Source organism: Festucalex cinctus, chromosome 3 (assembly GCF_051991245.1).
Source record: "Festucalex cinctus isolate MCC-2025b chromosome 3, RoL_Fcin_1.0, whole genome shotgun sequence".
In the NCBI taxonomy this organism is placed as follows: Eukaryota; Metazoa; Chordata; class Actinopteri; order Syngnathiformes; family Syngnathidae; genus Festucalex; species Festucalex cinctus.
Genome location: NC_135413.1, coordinates 24,473,801 through 24,487,120, shown reverse-complemented (window position 1 = coordinate 24,487,120; position 13,320 = coordinate 24,473,801). Strand labels below are relative to the sequence as shown.

At 40.1% G+C, this 13,320-nt stretch overlaps 1 protein-coding gene and 1 long non-coding RNA gene across 4 annotated transcripts in view; both read left to right on the top strand.

Moving 5' to 3' along the window:
• The window catches only part of LOC144016170 (uncharacterized), a 43,851-nt gene that overhangs the window by 21,910 nt on the left and 8,621 nt on the right, over positions 1–13,320 (top strand). The window lies entirely within an intron of this gene.
• LOC144016169 (uncharacterized) lies at positions 5,105–6,456 on the top strand. The gene is made up of 3 exons (XR_013282856.1): positions 5,105–5,969; positions 6,046–6,147; positions 6,231–6,456. It is a non-coding gene; the product is annotated as an uncharacterized LOC144016169 (long non-coding RNA).

The window sequence follows — 13,320 nt, the reverse complement described above, 5'->3', positions numbered from 1 at the left end:
CACAATTGCATCATCCAACTTTATTTCTTAAAAGTCTGCTGAAATAAATTGAATGTTCATTACATCAGCAAGGATATCAGTAATCCAGTCAGCATTTCAAGTTTCGAGTACTTGATTTGTGCCTGAATTTTTCAATCAGCCTGTTTAAAGATACTGTAAGTGATAAATCAATGCACATATTGTAATCGCAGTTCCGTTGAAATATCAAAGATAGGAAGCACAGACATATCAGATGGAAATGGAGGCCATATTTTTTGCACAAGTATTACACCCTCGCATTGACTTGTCCAAGTGGATCAGATTTGGAGCTGTTGTTGCGCACTGCAGGCGGCTGCTACTCGCCTTTGAGTCTAACCGAGGCAGACTGAGGGAGGCTTATTAAACCCTGGGCTGCAGCCTTATTCTGAGGACCACAAAAGTGCACCGTGCGACATAAATAGCCCGCTATAATGTTCACCATCATCTAAATATACAGTACGAAGTGCACACATTAAGATGTAGCAGGCTCTGTGCAGAAGTGTTATTTATAGGGGCTGACATTTTCACAGTTCATGGCTGAATCACTTTTTTGCAAGCCTTGGTGAGCCTGCACATTTGTAACACGATGCATAAAAGCTCACCCAAGGCTCCGAATGTGCTCATAATTGCATTCAGGAGAAAAGACAAAAGATGACCGACTGCAGCGAAAATGCAATAGGACTTATTTACTTCATGTTCTGCTGTTTAAAGCCTGCAAAGCACAAAGACCCACATGAGGGGGAAAAGAGGGCAGAAACACAGCAAAAGATTTCTAACTGCAAAATTTTTCACCATCCAATCCTCAATCGAATACAGACCCTCTTGTTTGAAGTGCGTATGATTTGTCCATGCTTGCTAGGGTTTTCTACAGGTTCCTCCCACACTCAAAAAACACATGTTCAGGTGACCAGTCCAGGGCGTGCGGTGTCTCGCCTCTCACCCAAGTCAGCTAGGATAGTCTTTGGTTTGGACTCAACCCCAACTTTTGGTTTTATAGCATTTATCAAGCTGACTTTAAGTTTAAATTTTTTAAACACATTTAAAAATAAAATAATACAAACATTAAAAAATAAATAATATAACTGTTTGGGATGTACCAATATCCAAACGTCACGATATGAAGCTCACGATACGATAATTATCACGATATTGTGGAAAGTTTGTCGATATTTAAAAAGGGTCACAATATTGTAAAAAAATGGGCTCATACTAAAAAAAAAAACAAAAACAATATTGGGTTTTTGTACATAACAGCAATGTTATGTTACTATTATTATTATTATTATTATTATTATTATTATTATTATTATTATTATTATTATTATTATTATTATTATTAATATTATTATTATGTTATTATTATGTTGTTAACGTACGCACACATTGAATTCCTCCACATATAGACTTGCTTCACAGGCATATTATGTTCCCCTTCATCTGACAATTACAGAAGTATAGATTTTAAACATAGTAGGGCCAAAACATCCATAATGAAAATTAAATTGCACTATAAAATTAGCCACCAGAAGGTGCTAGAACTGCACAAATGCAAATCAACCTGAGTTTTATAACAGATGTGTTGCATTTAAATATTGTGAACATGACGACGATGATATTGTGGCAGTTTTAATATCACGATGTCACGATATTGCGCTTATCGTCACATCCCTAATAACTGTATTGAGGTAAAACTATTGTACAGTGTGATGGTGTACTGATCCGTGCTTTCTGTAGCCTTAAAATGCAGGATGATAGAGGATTGACGCCTTCAATAATCTCTAATTTCTTCTCTAAAATGTGAGTCAAACGGTCATTTTGATGACTTGGATGGCGAATGTCAGGAAATGGATATGCTGCGAAACTGGATCCCAAAGCAGACTCAGAAGCAAAATGAACAAAAACATTGTTTATTAAATGAAGGAGCACAAGAAACATGAAGGCTATGGACGCACAAATCAATGCAAGGATATAAAATGTTCAACAAAAAATGACACAACATAAAGGTCAGTGGATTATTTTTAAGAAATATGCGATGATAGAAACTAAATGAGATAAATGGTGCTATGATTTAAAAAACAAACAAACCTGTGATTACTTCACAAAACCACAAAACTCTTAGTGAAGAATACACAAACAAAACGACAGTTGTTGATACGTTGTAAACAGCCTGCCGTATTATTGAGAGGACTCGTCAACAACCCAACGTGGCCCCGGTGAGCATTGGGCCATAGGGTGAGCGATAGCGCTCTGCCAGGATAGGACCATTAACACTCATTAGTCCCTATTGATAGCCTTGATGATCGGGACTGCGCGAGCAAGAAGGCGGACGAAAGAGAAGGTCAGCGTATGGATCTTAATCTGACCTCACTAACCCGTCTCGCACCGGCAGCATCTGTCGTGCTCACATTTTATCTCGACATTGATTGAGTAGTGGGGGGTGGCTTGTTGGTAACACCTACTGCAGTGAGTCCCTGCGCTCCACTGTGTGATTTTTACATGAGTGCAGTGCACATGACACAAGCATCTCCATCAAACTGGAAAAATAAACCATGAAATTTCAGGATGAAACTAAAATGTGCAAAAATCGGCAGGGCTGTGTGTGAATTTAATTTAATCTTCCATTGATTGTTCGCAGGTGTACCAAAAATGATTTGGACAAAAAGCAAAACAATTTTTCCAGTCTGAAAGGCTGAGTTAACGTGACAAAGAGTGGGTGAGTCCACAAAACAAGAGATGCTTCCAGTAGGAAGAGCGTACTTATGTAATAGAGGGGGGCTTGTTTACGTGTCCCCTCTGAGTTCATGTTAGCTGATAGAAGACACCCTGCCTTCGCTGCTTGTCTTGGCTTCTGCCACATTGCATTAATGTCTTTATTCATAGTGACTGGTAATTGGCCTACTTTTAGTGCAGCATTTGTCTTCTATGTGAATTTGTACATTAGAGAGAGGACAGAAGATTTAGAAGTACAAAGGTGTCAAGTCAATTAAAAAAATGTGTTTCTAAATATAATACAAACGTTTGCGAAACACTGAAAGCATGTGCAAAGATGAAAATTTCTGTGGTAGACTACTGAATTGTGTACATCATTGAACTGTTTTTCACCATTTCAGTTTGTCAGAGAACATGATGTTAGTGGTTATCTGTATATAGCCTATAGCTCGCTAGCAATGGCGACATGCTAGCTAGCTATGCCAACATCCCCAAATTGCATGTTTTCTTCGAATAGTATGCTGCACGGCCACTTCAGAGTGCTTCGTTGCGGTGTTGAAAAGCCCCTCGACAAACCAAGTGGCATATATTCATTCTACAGAGGCTTTTAAACGGATAAAGTATATGTAACCAAACAGGCGGTTATTAGTAAGCATAAGGATGCTAGACAAAGTAGCATCAGCTTTTCTTGGTGGAAAAACTGTTACAGATTTTTTATTTTTTTTAGTCATTAAAGTATTTGTTTTAACTTTGCAAGGACTTTAACCAAAACTATCATTTTCTTCCTGTACATAATATTATATATAATATATAGTATGAAATACTAAATCTCTGGAATTCATTTTCCCAAGAGGTGCCAAGGTTAGTACACGTTTATACTATTCTAACACCACAAATACCACAAACAGTAAAAGTGAATACAGTACAGAATAATACTGAAATGCATTAAAATATGTTGCTGTTGTTGTATTTAAATGTTCTTATTATAGATCTAATTTCTGGTCAAATGTGTTGTTTTTTTTCCCCTCTGATAAAACGTAGTGTATTTAGTGTAGGTATAACTAACATACATGTACATGTATTTATAGAGGGATTATCGGTTTGCATCCTCTCCAATTCCACTCCATCCGTTCCCCTACATGTGTATAATGCAGTGTATTCAGTACTGTACAAGTGTACAAGAGAGAGAATATTACAAGGCCGCTTCTGTCAAAATTTGATGGATGACATTCTTAATTAGATTAGGGGGGTCATGTGTGGGTCATGACCCCTCCCTAATGAAGATTAATGACCCTTTAATGACTTCCAGATGTCATATAATGAGGGTTAATGACCTTTAATGACTTCCTGATGTCATTTAATGAGGGTTAATGACCCTTAATGACTTCCTGATGTCATTTAATGAAGATTAATGACCCCTAATGACTTCCTGATGTCATTTAATGAAGATTAATGACCCTTAATGACTTCCTGATGTCATTTAATGAAGATTAATGACCCTTTAATGACTTCCAGATGTCATATAATGAGGGTTAATGACCTTTAATGACTTCCAGATGTCATTTAATGAGGGGTAATGACCTTTAATGACTTCCGGATGTCGTTTAATGAGGATGAATGACCTTTAATGACTTCCGGATGTCGTATAATGAAGATGAATGACCTTTAATGACTTCCGGATGTCGTTTAATGAAGATGAATGACCTTTAATGACTTCCAGGTGTTATATAATGAAGATGAATGACCCTTAATGACTTCCTGATGTCATTTAATGAAGATTAATGACCCCTTAATGAAGATGGATGATGTGTAGGTGGTGTTCCTACCTGTTTTTGCAGATATCATGGCTGACCCGGGTTCAAATGCTAATTGTTTGGTTAACTTCCGGATCCGGTGCACGCCCCCCTAGATTGAGTGAATAATGAATAATAATGAGATTGAATGACGTGATCGGAGGGAGTGGTTTAGTATGGGTAAAACCGCCGGGGGAAAAGTACTAGCCATTTCTATTATGGTGAAGGGGGAAAAGTATGCACAAACACGGCTCAAAGATTGTATTTTTAGAGGTTGTAAAACAAGAAGTATAAGGTAAGGTTAAACTGTGATACGGTGGTTGGTATTATGAAATTAAAAAATATGAAGTTATACATTATATGTAAAAATGTTGTAAGAGTCGTTCGTGACTGCTGGGGTTGAATCTGAAAATAAACGGATAAAACTATATAATTTCCCCTTACTGATATAGTTACTATCTGACATTTTTGTTCAATATTTCTGTGAGTAGGGGGACGCATATGCAGTCAAAGATTCATGGGGAGGTCAAATGTATGTCTGTGCTTGTGTGCGCGTACGCGCATATATGGCTGCATGAGGGTCAAAGAAGTGTGAGGACAGACGGGCGGCTGAAGAAGTGTGAGGTAAACGATGGCTATAATGTTGTTAGTTTGAAAGACAACGCTTCCTAAAATATATTACAAAAATAAGCATGTACTCTGACGGTTACATTTATATCAGTATCAATTTTACAAAAGGAAAATGGTGAGCAGGTCTCCTCACCCCCTGTGAGAACAGAGGGGTTGCTGGTCATAAAATTAAATTAGGCTGAAGAAGAACGGACACGCAACTAATTGTGAGGGTCATTTCTGAGGGTCTAATAGAAATTTATGGATTTTAAATTGCGTTTTGCACACCCTCCTCTATGTATAAATATGAGGCCTTCGCAATGCCACACTCACTTCTCTGAAAAATTCTCAAGAGGTATCGGCTCTGAGCTTCCAAGATGAATCCAGGTAATTAACTCTTGATATTATCTATATATGTATATATACTCATACAAATGTGGCACTTATATTCACTTCTATTAATGTTTTTGCTATGAAATAAAAAACCCCTACATCTTAATGAAGCTTCTGGAAAAGCAAGCATCTTAGTGAGTGATTTATTTATTTAATGGAATGATGCATGACTTTATTTTTATACTTATAGCGTTTATTTTATTTTTAAGTTATGAGAGATTTTGGAATAAGTCTGTATTAATATGTATTTTTTGTTTTACTTTTATTTTAATTTTATAGAGTTAGGAGAGTTTTTTTTTTATTTATTTTTTTTTTTGAATGAGTGAATGAGTTCGTATTTCTTATTTTAAATTTGAATTTTTACAGAATTAGAAGCGTTGTTGGATGAAATTCAACTGTATTATTATTCAGCGTCACAAGATGCCGATGTTGTGACAGGAATCCGGCGTAAGTATTTCTTTTTTTGAAACGTTTAGAGCTTTTTCTTGCTTTAAAATTAACTGTTAGTAATGGATATTTACAGAATTGAATGAGGATGTGAACGAGAGGGTTAGACAGCCGGAGATTTTCGTAATTACGAGTGATGAGGAAGAATTGGATGACGAATTACCTGCAGGAGTGAACGGTAAATTTCCTTTTTTTTTAAAATAAAATAAAACCTATGTATTACTATTTTTTAAATGAACCGGTAATGTTGTATGATTATAGGTGGTGATATACTGAGCGAGACGGTCCCAGAGACTGCTCAACCTGAGGTCATAATAATATCTGACGAAGAAGAAGAAGAAGGAGAAGAAGAAGAAGAGATATTAAGGCGTGAAAACGTGAGGGCCGAAGAGGAAGGTGAATTCGTCGGGTTTCCACCGATTGAAAGCGAATCTGAAATGGAAAACTCTGAGGGGGGTGACATGGATTTAGATAATGTAGGTCAAGGTTTGGCTGAAATTGTAGATGCCTTAAACGATGAGATCTCTATGCAAATCGAGCCTTTTCAAATGCCTGATGAAATCGGCGGCGATGATGGCGATCCGTTTGTGGCTATAAGACACATTGAGGATTTTATTGATTTCTTTAATCCTTTAGAGAGGGCTCTTGCACGTCTTAACCAGTCATCTTCAAACGGCGAAGCCGTTGAGGACATACTTGAACCAGACATACATAGAAATGACCAACAGCAATCCTCTGTATCATTTTCACAACATTCCCAGCCACACCCACACAATCAAACGCAACATGTAGAAGGTAGCAGAAGTACACATTGCCAGCAGACACTTGTGTCAAATACACAAAACTTTCAATACCAACCATACACGCACAATCAAACGCAACAGATAGAAGCTGGTGGTAGTAGTACACCAGCTAGACAAGACCTCCAACAACAGTCTCGGGTACATCGACACATTCAAGCAGAACATCCCCCAGCACCAACCCCCAGTACACAATCCACCTTGCAACAATCTTCAGACACAAACAGACAGGTGGGGGGACAAGTTAGGCGTCCGAATTTTAACAACTTGGAGATAAGACGACGTCTAAATACAACGAGACCCGAAGACCCCCTTGATTTTGCAGCCTTCTACACAAACATTGGCAATAATTTGAATGAAGCTGTGCAGGAGGTAATCAGATCGACTAGTCGCGGTGATATAGTCCAAGCAGAAATAGTGGGTGAAAATGTGAGGGAGCACTGTTACCTAGATGCTGTTAATGACCCGAATGACGTAACTGACGCAGTCCATAATTTGCTAGATCGCATCGCACAATCTAATACAGAGGTACTGGCCGACAATAGTCTAGAACTTGTTGTACAGATTGTATTTGATGTTAATGGCGGAGGAGGTGCCAAACGCAAACTAATTTTGACTACAAATGATGAAATGGTTCAAAAGAAGAAGAGATGTTTGTACATAACGTATGACAAAAATGATAAATTATGCTTTGCTAGATCGTTAGCATACCTGCTTGACGGATCGTTGACTGTTGATCAGGCTACACAGAGGGCTCGTTATTTACAGCAAAGCGTGGGGTTGACTTGTGAGACTGCCGTTAGTCTGAGGGACGTACACAAATTTGAAACGCTTGTGAAACGCAAAATCGTTATAACTTATAGAGCGGATTGCGAACGCCCCCTGTCTTTTTTTGAGACGCAATACCCCAAATCAGAGGACTCAGTGTTCTTACTGCTATTAGACGGACACTATTATGGAATAAAATCGGTTAAGGAGTTCATAGGGAAATCCTACTTTTGCAGACAATGTTACAAAGGGCATAAAAACCAAGAACAACATAGTTGTGAGGGGCATTGTCACATCTGTCTCGACCCTACCTGCAAACAACAACCGTTCAAAGCCATTCATTGTAACGATTGTAACAAAATATGTCAGAACGAGAGTTGCTTCGTTAAACACAAAGAACGCAGACAGACCTCAAAATCCGAGACTAGCAACTGTGAGAAATACAAAAAATGTAGCGAATGCAGTGTGGAATATTACGTCAAATCACAGGGGGAGAATGTTAAACATAAATGCCCTCAAGCCAAATGCACAGTATGTGGAGAGGTTCTACCTAAGGGCGGTGATGAGGCGAGAGGAAACCCTCATCTGTGTTACATGCAGCCTCTAAAACCGGAAGCGCCTTGTAAACAAATAATTTACTACGATTTTGAAACATTCGTAGGTGCTGACGGTAAACACAAACCCTACCTAGTGTGTACCAAATCGACAAAGGGGGCGGAAAAACATTGGTTGGGTCTTGATTGCGTCGAACAATTTCTTGATTATGTCAGGAACCCTCGTTTTGAACAGTCTAAACTAATCGCTCACAACGCCAAAGGTTTTGACGCTTACATCATTCTAAACAAAATGGTAGACATGGGGGTTAATGTCAGCGTCATTATGCAAGGGAGCAAAGTCATTTGTTTCTCAGATACGGACTACAAACTGGGGTACATCGACTCCTTGTCCTTCCTCACGATGCCCCTCAGCTCCTTGCCTAAAGCTCTAGGTTTCATCGATCAAACTAAAGGGTATTTCCCCCATGGCTTTAGCTCTTTAGACCATTTAAATTACATCGGTCCCTACCCTGATCCAAAATATTATGGGATAGAGCGTATGTCGACGGTCCATCGTACAAAGTTTTTTGAATGGTACGAGGTAGCGTGTAAGGGAACCTTCAATTTTGCTCAGGAAGCTCTAATGTACTGTAGAAATGATGTGAATATTTTGGCGACAGCTTGTGAGAAATTTAGAGAGGAGTTTCTTAATGCGACTGGTACAGACCCGTTCAATTCTGTAACTATCGCCTCCTCCTGCATGAAGGTGTTCCGGAACAATTTCCTAACACCTAAAACATTGGCTATTACGCCGACCGATAATTACATACAACAATCCAAATCATTCTCACGCGACTCGATCCAATACCTAATGTGGGTGGCGCACAGCCAAAAAATACCTATTATTCACGCCTTAAACAAGGGGGAGGTCAAGATCGGGCAGTACTATGTAGACGGGTACGCTTTGATAGACGGCGTAAAATATGTATGGGAATATCTCGGATGTTTCTATCACGGATGCCGTGAATGTTACGATCCTACTCAAAAGTGTCCTATGAGTAAACGACCGTTTCAAGAAAAGTTTGACAGGGTTAAAAAGAAAATACAGGATCTAAAAGTCAAGCACGGTGTACAGCTTGTGTTGATGTGGGAGCATGAGTGGCTGCGGTTAAAAAAGTCAAATCCGGATATAAGAGAGTTCTTGCGCAATTCAAAATTCCCTGAGCCTCTTATACCACGTAAAGCTCTTTTTGGAGGGAGAACGAATGCCTTTGTGTTACATTATACGGCTGCCCCCGGTGAACGTGTAATGTACGTCGATGTTACATCGCTTTATCCTTTTGTCAACAGCACATGTGCCTATCCGTTAGGACATCCTACCATCATTCACGACAATTTCGATGACCCCCAAAAGTATTTCGGGTTCATCAGAGCTAAAGTCAACCCTCCACGAGGCCTCTATTTCCCCCTGCTGCCCTACAAAACGGCAAGAGGTAAACTGGTGTTTACACTTTGTCGCACGTGCGCAGAACTTAACAATCAAGAAAGTTCGTGTTCGCATAACGATGACGAGAGAGCCTTAACCGGTGTTTGGGTTACGCCTGAATTCAACAAGGCTCTCGAGCTGGGCTACACCGTATCACAAATTACGGAGGTGTGGCATTTTGACTCGTCGAGTAGCGACGTCTTCAAAGCATACATCGATACATTCCTTAAAGGGAAGCAAGAGGCCTCGGGGTATCCTTCCTACGTCGTTGATCAGGCAGGTAGGGAAAAGTACATCGAAAACTATGAGACTCACCAAGGTATTAGACTAGACCCCTCAAAAATAAATGTGAATGCGGGTAAGAGGCAGGTGTCTAAATTATGCCTCAACAACTTTTGGGGCAAATTGGGACAGCGTGATAATTTGGATAAAACAGAGATTGTAAGCAGCACAGAACGCTTCTTTGAATTGTTATTTTCGGGGTTGTACGAGATCAAAGCCTTTCACTTCCTCAACGATCAAAGGTCGATCGTGCAGTACAGCTACCACCGACGTTGCAACGTCCCCCCCTCCAAAACCGCTAACATCTTTGCAGCATGCATGACCACGGCTTATGCACGTCTAAAAATGTACGCATATTTGGAGCGACTGCAGACGAGTGTTTTGTACACCGACACGGACAGCCTCGTCTATGTAGTCAAAGACGGCGAAAGTCCTTTGGAATTAGGTGACTATTTGGGGGATTTGACTGACGAGTTGGGAGGAGATAGCATTCAGGAGTTTGTTTCAGCGGGTCCTAAAAGTTACGCCTACCAAACTAGGAACAGCATGAAAACGGTAATGAAGGTAAAAGGTATCACACAGACCCATGACACTTGCAAACGCGTCAATTTTGACAGCATCAAGAATTTAGTCGAAGGGTACATTGACTCATCAGGCACACAAACCAGAACGATTGAAACGCCTCAACACACTATCGTGCGTAACAAAAAGGGTTTTCACCTAAAAAACATGTCATTCATGAAAAAGTTCAGGGTAGTATATGACAAGAGACGTCTTATCCCCCACGGACACACCCTGCCTTTCGGTTATTAGTGTGTTTTGTGAAATGGAGTTAAATCAAGTTGATTTTGATCCGAGGCTTCAACCCCCCTTTTCTTGTTTAATATCTGGACCAAGCGGGTGTGGAAAAACATATTTTGTAAAAAGTATCTTGGAAAATTGTAACCATGTTATGAAAAGTCTTCCTGACAATGTTGTATGGATCTACACTTCTTTTCAACCTCTGTACGAGGAACTTCAAAAGCTGAATAAAAATATTAACTTTGTGAAAGGTCTCCCTGATTCTTTTGAGGATGAAAGTTTGTTTCCAGCGCGTCAAAGTCATTTGGTTATTCTGGACGACGTCATCTTTCAGGCGTCGGACCACCCTGAGGTGGTAAGAATTTTTACCCAATATAGACATCATAGGAATATGAGCGTCATCATGTTAACGCAGAACATTTTTCATCAAGGTAAATACAGCCGGACAATCAGCCTCAACAGTAATTATATGGTGTTGTTTAAAAACCCGCGTGATAAATTACAAACGAGTGTTTTGGCTAATCAGATATTTCCCTCAAAGAAAAAGTATTTTTTGGAAAGCTTTGAAGACGCTACCAAAGACGCTCACGGGTATTTATTAGTGGATTTAACCCCGACATGTCCAGATCAATATAGACTGAGGACGGGCTTACTAGCTCATCAGTGGCCTACCGTCTACATACCCAAGACTTAATAAGATGTCGAAGCTTTTAAAAAGAAATGCTCCGCTGCTCAAAACTTTGTTTCACGCCAAGCCCAAGAAACGTAAAGACATACTTTTGCGCGGTCCCGCTAGCTTGGTGAAAGCTCTCTGCGAGATTGCTCTAAATCTCTTAAAAGGTCACATACCGCTGAGTCCTTCGCAGTATAAGAGGCTAAAAAAGCAAAAGAAGGTGATCAGAGAATTGGCCGATAAGAAAAAAAGTCTGAAGAAAAAACGTGCGGTCTTGATTCAAAAGGGTGGTTTTATCTTACCCTTGTTGGGGGCATTCGCCCCTGTCCTCGGAAGTCTTTTAGGCGGTCTAATAAATAAATAAACTTTAACCAACATGAGTTTGAGAACAGCTCAGAAAATGATTCTTGTCTCACCTCACCAACTGGAACGTTTAAGCAGGCCGGAACCAACCATTCGAGAGACGGCGGAGCGTAATTTGGATTTTAAAATGAAGGAGGTCCTAGAAGATAGTTCTCTAGACCAGTATGAGAAAATTAAAAAGTACCAATCCTTGATGCAACGATATTTAGGGTTGCTCAAACAAGGGGAAAACGAACGACGACCAATCAACCTGACTCTACCTGCTGAGACATCAAACACATCCCCATCAGATGAAGCGACGGGTTTGGAGAATGAAGCCTGGCTCGACATCGTCCAAACAATCCCTCCTCGTTACCGTAAAAACGCCGATTATGTTTTAAGAAAACTGTCTACCGACGAAAGAGGTTGGACTCCTCGCAGCGAATTCATCTTCAGAGGTAAGCCCGTCAGAGGATCCCACATGACTGATTTACTCAAACATCTCATCGGCAAGAATGTTTCATCGCAAGGTCCTAGAGGTTGGAGCGAGTTTCTACACACCCTCTCAGAACTCAATATACCCGAAACAACGGTTTCTAACCCACATGCACGCGAGGAGTTGAGACGTCTAAAAAACGGCTCATATACACCTAATCCCATTGTTAAGGAATCTTCAAACGGGAAAAAGAAAAGAAAACGGACTGCTTCGACTATAAAGTGGGAGGGGTTTTAAATATGACACTTATTTTATGTAAGGAAAAACACATCACTCTGTATTGCCTTTTAAATTGCTTTTATTGAATAAATGATTTGAAAAACATAATCCGTTACAGACAATGACATTTTTTAAATTTGTTGAAAGAACATGATTTTTGTCCTCCGCATGGTTTGCAGGTAAAAAACCGGTGTCGCCGAACAAAAGCAGATACCATAGCATCATTCTTGATTACATCGTCGGTGTAGCAGTCCATCACATCCTGGTAAGACTCTCCACACCCTCTGTGGCTCAGGTAGTACACACAATGAGGGCCGCAGGCCGCTGACAGTTCGTGTTGTAACTGGCGATTATGGTAAATTATACGGTTAGAATACTTTTCCAGAAAAGACTTTATACTTTGTGGGTAATATTTAAAATCAGGGGGAAAGCCGAAGGGGTCGAAAAAAGATGCAGAGTCGTCCTTTTCCAAGGTGAGAGCCAACCAATGTTCTCCGGGTTTAGAGCGGGGGTGTGTATTAACTATATAGTATATGGGGGGCGAGGGTTTCAAGGAGGATAACTCGTCCGAAGCGTAAACGCCTCCAAATAAATGTCCTTGTAAACGTGTCATCAAACTCTCCAATTCCCTTCCGTTCATCTCCTCAGTAATAGTCCATTAACACTTCCCTCTTCGAGTTAATTTCTAAAATAGAGTCGTAACAAGCGTACACAATAAGTGTGGCGGTATGGGGAAGCGGGGTCCTGAATCTCATCTCCAATCTGAGTGTACCGCTGGACACAGGGGATAAAGCCTCTGTGTCCTGGCTAGGATTTAGATTAAAGGCAAACAGAGCATAGCCTTGTTGAAAGTCTTCGTGGTCTATACTTAGAGGTAAATCTTTTAAAAACCTCCCCGTCGAGGTAAACAAGTTATGAAACTCGCGCACTGCGTTTCCTGCGTTAAAT